The sequence below is a fragment of the Marmota flaviventris genome, chromosome 2 (assembly GCF_047511675.1).
Source record: "Marmota flaviventris isolate mMarFla1 chromosome 2, mMarFla1.hap1, whole genome shotgun sequence".
NCBI lineage: Eukaryota > Metazoa > Chordata > Mammalia > Rodentia > Sciuridae > Marmota > Marmota flaviventris.
The window spans coordinates 27,100,346-27,106,345 of NC_092499.1; the positions used below are offsets into that span (position 1 = coordinate 27,100,346).

The window sequence follows — 6,000 nt, forward strand, 5'->3', positions numbered from 1 at the left end:
TTAAAGACATTAATAACTCTAAATAAAATGCAAGTGAAAAATAAAGAACAAAAAAAAAGGAAAGTTTAAGGTTTCATAACCATCAAAATAAAAACGAGATCAAATTGCCTCTCTGGATGTGTGGGCAGGCCTGTGTTAACTTTCATCAACTCTTTTGCTAACAAAACTATTTTGTTTGTAATCCAAAACAATTTAGACTCATTTGCTTTGTTTAATGCTTTCAATTTGTTGGAAAGATCGTTCCTTTGTTAGGATATTGTTTATGGGAACAAATCAAGAAGTCATCTTCTGCAAGATAACATCTGGTAACCCTTGTACAAGTGAATAGAAACCATGGCAAAAAGAATGAGATACATGTTTAAAGTTGTGCAAAGTATATGTTAAATATCATCACATAATACTTCCCCCCCAAATTTAGGACTACTGTTGCATAACTGCTATATAGCGAATCTCCCCAAATCTCTCCAATGCAGCTTTGGGGGTTAATGCTATCTATTATCCAGAAAACTAACATCCCACCACTGGATGCTCACGACAGGTAGGCCCTGTGCACGATGGACAGTGGCTAAACTGGGGCGGGGGCATCTCCAGAGCCACCCGATGTGCACACACTGTTGGATTGTCTGAAACAAGCCCGGCTTTGACAAGAATCATAATATTAAGTTTCTCCTTTGGTGAAACATGTAGAGTGATACCCTCTGCACCTCTCCACACCTGGCTCCTTCCTTTCTGACACTCTTCCTCCCCCACCCAAGTTCCCCTTTCAGGATTAAGAAAATGCCAGTTAGTGAGCCAGCCGAAGCCTGCAAGGCAAGACAGCTCCTCAGCTCTCATCTCAGACTTCTCAAAGCAAACTTGCTCCATGGAGGGAAAAGAAGTCACTTCCCTTTGAGGCGCAATAGAAAAGCTAATCACTGGGGCTGTCTCAACTCTCGCTGTACGTGGAAGCTGCCAGGGTGAGCCCAAATCTGTGGGACCCTTCCATCAGCACCTGTCCCTGGGAAGTGGGTCTTCCCCCTCTGTCACCTTCCCCAGCTCACCAAATGCTGGAGCTGCCAGCAAATCAAAGTTTTCATGCTGGGAGACATAACCGCCCTGCTGAGCAGCGTGTAAACTTTGCCTTGCCCTTTTGATTTACTTACTTTTCCTCTGCAAAAAAACAAATAAAAACAAACAAATGGGACCTACTGATTCTGAATGAGTTGGTGTAACCCACGGAGCCATCCCGAGACCCTCTGACCTTCCCATGACAGGCTGTGGGAGGCGACGTTTTCCCTCGGCCATGCGGGGATGCTTTCGTGTGCAGAAAACCAGGATGAAAAAGCAGGCGTGGGAGATATTTTTATCCATTAGAGAGAGAGGGAGAGAGGGAGAGAGAGAGAGAGAGAGAGAGAAGGGGGGTGTGTAGGGAGAAGGACAGGGAGGTCCAGGGCAGTCTGGGCAGGACCAGAGGGAGAAGTTCGGTGACTTACATGCTAGCGCTGGCGTGGGGAACGGGGCTGCCGTGAACGGTCACTCTCAGGTGTTTCCAGTGGCTGATGACTCGTTGTTCGGCTCCTCCGGCACCAGCTGACAGTCCCCCGTCTGTGTCTCTTTGTGACTAAGGACACAGTACTCCCAACCTATAAATAGATCTCAACTCCGTGATTGATATAACAGGCAGCTGACAAAAAAAAAAAAAAAAAAAAAAATCCCACAACCATAACCAGGTCTCAAACAAAACAGCCAAATGCTCTGGACTTCCAAACCTACCGAGCCCCATGCAGATGCCTCGGAATCCGGTGGGCACGAAAGCAGGGAGGACATATATCATCAAGAGGGGAGGAACAGGGAAGGGCAAGTATGGTGGGGGAGATGATGACCTCTCTAGGTGCAGCCTTCACTTGGGGTCACTGGGAGTTGGTGAGTGACAGCCATCAGAGACCCAGGGGAGGAGCCAGGACAGGAGGTCCTGACCCCCGGAAGGAGAGGTCTCCCTGGATCCTGAGCCCCTGGCCCAGTGAAGGCTGGAGTCTAAGTTCTGACTCGGGAGCATTCGTCAGTCAGATCAAGTGCTTTCCACGAAAGTTTCCACTCCTCCTGCCAGATCAGGAGGGGGAGGGAGCAGAGCTCTCCCAGCTGGGGCAGGGGGGTGGGTGTGGAAGGGCTTCTTGGGGGACAGGCAGAAGGCTCCTGCAGGGTGAGAAGGATGTGCAGGTGAGGGCACACAGAGGCTGGAGTCCTCTGCCTGGTGGGACAGGGTCTTTGAAAAGTCCAGATGGCATTCCTAGTAGAACTATCTGCCGTTGAAAGGCCTTGGGGGTGTTAGGGGCTCTGCTTTTTCCAGAAAGATCTCCTAGGAGACCAAACTCTCTGAAAAGGTTTCTTCTTTTGGAAAATAGCCCCCATGTTTGAGATACTAAAGGGTCTCTCAGAAGCCAGTTTCTGCAAAGTTGGCACAGCCTCTTAGGGACGGGCCAGCCAGGGGCAAAGTTTTAGAGGATGAGAGTTATGAGGAAAGGACAGCAGGTGGCTGTCCAACAATGAACCAGAGGAGCACTCATCATGTCAGGGGACTGACCCGCTGTTCAACCCTACGGGGTCATCTGCCTTGATTTTCCTCAGTTAGGCAGGATTTCAGTTGAGGTTCCCCTTTAAGAGGGGTCATAGAGCCCACACCAGCCCCTTACTGGTGTGGAAGGGACAGGCACATTAGAATTCCTAAAACTTCCCCAGTGCTAATTTTTTAAAAACAAAGTGGGGGAAAAAAGAAATTTTAAAAAATGAAGTGGAACCCCCTCTTTATGTTAGATCTTCTCCCATGTTCCTCAGGTGGACAGGAACCATGAAGACGATGGTCCCCAGGCTATTGGAGACTGCTTTATAGTAGGACATCAAATATTCCCACCAAAGCTGGCCCCTGGAACAAAACCTTCACCACCTGCTAAAGACCACCTGCTTTTCTTATCCACCATTGTGCACAGAGCTACCTTGATTCCTGGTACGTGGTGAGACCTTCATAAGTGTGCACTGAGTGGGTGAGTGATGCCCAAGACACCACCATTCGAACCACACTTTTGGACTAAGAGCCTCTCTAGAAACGTGTTTTCTGAGGAAGATGGAGAACTGGGAGTGGGACTTCAGGCCCAGGGAGTCTGACGGGCCCATCACCGTCTGTCCATAGTTCTGTCTGAGAACCAGGGTGCTCCCGAGTACCAGGCCAGCGTGACCAGTGGCCACCAAGCACTCCCCTCTAACCAGGCCTGACCACACACAGAACTGCTGGAAAGGCAGATGCACCTGCAGAGGCAAGGCCAGAGAGGGACTTGGGCACTGAGGACTGGGGTCACCCACTGGCACACACCTGCCATCAGGCTCCTTGGGGGAGGCAGATCTCTTCTGATGCAGATGGAGCCTTCTCTTCTTTATCTGCTTTCTCCTCAAATTCTCCAGCTGTCCCTCTTGACCCATCACTGATTTCCAGCACAAGTCCTATGAGGGTCTCTCTGTGGCCTTGGCCTCTCGGGGGGCTTCTCCAGCCACTAGTCCAGAGCCTTGTCAGTCTGTGGGTGCCTGGGTTGAGTTCAGGGCCTTCTGGCGGCATTGCTGCGGAAAGCCCCATGTGGGACCTTAGTTTCTCTTTTTATCCCCAGCCCATCCTCTGAATCTGCCCACAGTCTCAGTCCTGACTCTCCAGACTACACCAAGCCCTGGAGTTGGCCCCCTCTAAACTGCCCCAGGAGGGGACCAGCAGGTGCCTGTCCCATCACAGCTGAAGTGCTAGTCATCCCTTTGGGGACCACAGGCCTTTGCTTTCAGAAGGCTCTTAGTGGCCTCACTTCCTCATCTTAAGTCCCTTCAACTTCAAGGGCGAGCCCCACCTCATCCCTGGGCCACTCAGAGTGGACAGTCATACAGACTCACACCGCTGAGACCCTGACTTGGTGGGTAAGGCACCGTCTCTGGGCGGGACTCCCAGGGTTGGCATCTGGTCAAACCCTGGCATTCTTGCTGCTTCACTTTTCTCATCTGCAACTGGGAATTTTAAGGATAGACCTCCTTAAATTGCCATGAGGACAAATGAGTCAACACAAGAGGAAGCTTAGAACAGCGCCTGACACAGGCAGTATCCTCTGAAGATGCTGCGGGCATCCACATCAGCCCCACGTGCACCCCTACGGTCATTCTGGAGGGGCCTCTGCCCACCTTCACCATCTCTCTCCAGCTTGCTCTGGTTCTTCTCTGAAAGCTTCAGGCAGGACAGGCAGGGCAAGGGGCTGACGGTGACAGGTTGCGCTGGCCTGCAAGCCTGACCAGAGGCCAGAGGTCAGAGGTCAGGAAGAAAAGACTATGTGGGGGACTTTCCAAGTTTTAATAGTGAGCCCAAAGGCAGGTAAAGAGAACAGGAAAACCCAGAAGATCCTAAGCAAAAAGCCAGGTTCTTATACGCTCCGCCTCCCTCCACCACCCAGGCCTTTCACCCAGAGATAATATGCCCACCTGAGTCTCCTGGGACCCCACAATAGCTGAGAATTCCACTTTGAGCCTCCCTTTTTAAAAAAAAAAAAAAAGCCAGAATACGGCTTTTAAAACACATGATCCACATATCAATGCAACCCCGGTTACCTACCCCTTGCTCCACGAGACAAGCTCCCCGTACCTCCTTCAAAGGTGTTCCAACTCCTGAGACTTCTTGAGTGCTCCCCAAATCTTGTGTTCTGTTTTTTTGAGTGTGCAATATATTTTCACAACATAAGATTCATCATTTTAAAGCACACAGTTAGGGCTGGGGTGTGGCTCAAATGGTAGCGCGCTCACCTAGCATGCGTGAGGTACTGGGTTCGATTCTTGGCACCACATAAATGTAAAATAAAGATATTGTGTCCACCTAAAAAAAACCTAAAAAATAAATATTAAAAAAATAAAAATAAAGCACACAGTTAAGTGGTGGGAGTACCTTCCTGGTGTTATGTAATGGCTGCCCCATGTATCTAGTTCCAAAACATGGTCCCCACCCATGGAAGAGCCCCCGTATACCTTAAGAAGTCACCTTCTAGGTTGGGGTTGTAGCTCAGAGGTAGAGGGCTTGCCTTGCACGTGTGAGGTACTGGGTTCAATCCTCAGCACCACATAAAAATAAATAAACAAAATAAAGGCGTTGTGTCCGTTTACAACTAAAAAAAAAAAAGGTCACCTTCCATCTTCCCATGCGTTAGTCTGTGAGGACCACTGTTAACACAGTGCCCCAACCTGAGTGGCTTTACATGAGAAATTGACTTCTCTTTAACATATGCCAGCGTCTGGCAACCACTGTTCTCTCTGTGGATTTGCCTTGTCTGAATATTTCATATAAACAGAATCCTGCTGTACGCAGCCCCCTCCTAAGCTCTGAACCCCATGTGTCTATTTTGAAGAGAAGAAGGCTGACCATCTGGCAGCCCTTTCTGGTCCTGTGGTCTAGCAGCTCTCTGTCTACCTCTGCCCCAATTCTTGCCCCTTACACCTCGGGATGAACCTCCTGGCCTTGAAATCCCATGACTTACCCACACCCGCTACGCAGGAGTTGCTTTGTGTGGGTTTCTTTATTATATCCTCCACGGGAGGGACAATTATACCCTGTATTAGTTGCAAGGGCTGCATAATAAAGTGCCCCAAACTGTACAGTTTAGAACAACAGAAACATACTGGCTTACAGTTCTGAAAGCTGCAAGTCCAAGATCGAAGTGACAGCAGGGTGGGTTCTTTCTGGGGTGGTGAGGGGGCATGTGTCCCTGCCTCTTCCCTAGCTTCTGGTGGAGTGCTGGCCGTCTCTGGTGTTCTTTGTGGGTGCAGTTTCATGCTGCATGAGCCCTGTGTGTCTTTCTCTGTGTCTGAATTTCCCCTTGTTATAAGAACACCAGTCCTACGACTTCATTTTAACTCTAGCATCAGCAAAGACCCTGTTTCCAAATAAAGGCACACCCACAAGTATTGGGAGTTCAGACTTCAACTCTTTATCTTCTTGTGGGGGATATAATGCAG

General features: G+C 49.5%; 1 protein-coding gene across 1 annotated transcript in view; it reads right to left on the bottom strand.

Moving 5' to 3' along the window:
- Positions 1-1,686, bottom strand: part of Esrrb (estrogen related receptor beta) — a 157,970-nt gene extending 156,284 nt beyond the window's left edge. Inside the window, exon 1 of the mRNA XM_071606681.1 lies at positions 1,481-1,686. The gene's annotated coding sequence lies outside the window, so the exon portion shown is untranslated. The remainder of the gene's footprint in view (positions 1-1,480) is intronic.
- Positions 1,687-6,000: the final 4,314 nt, after the last annotated feature.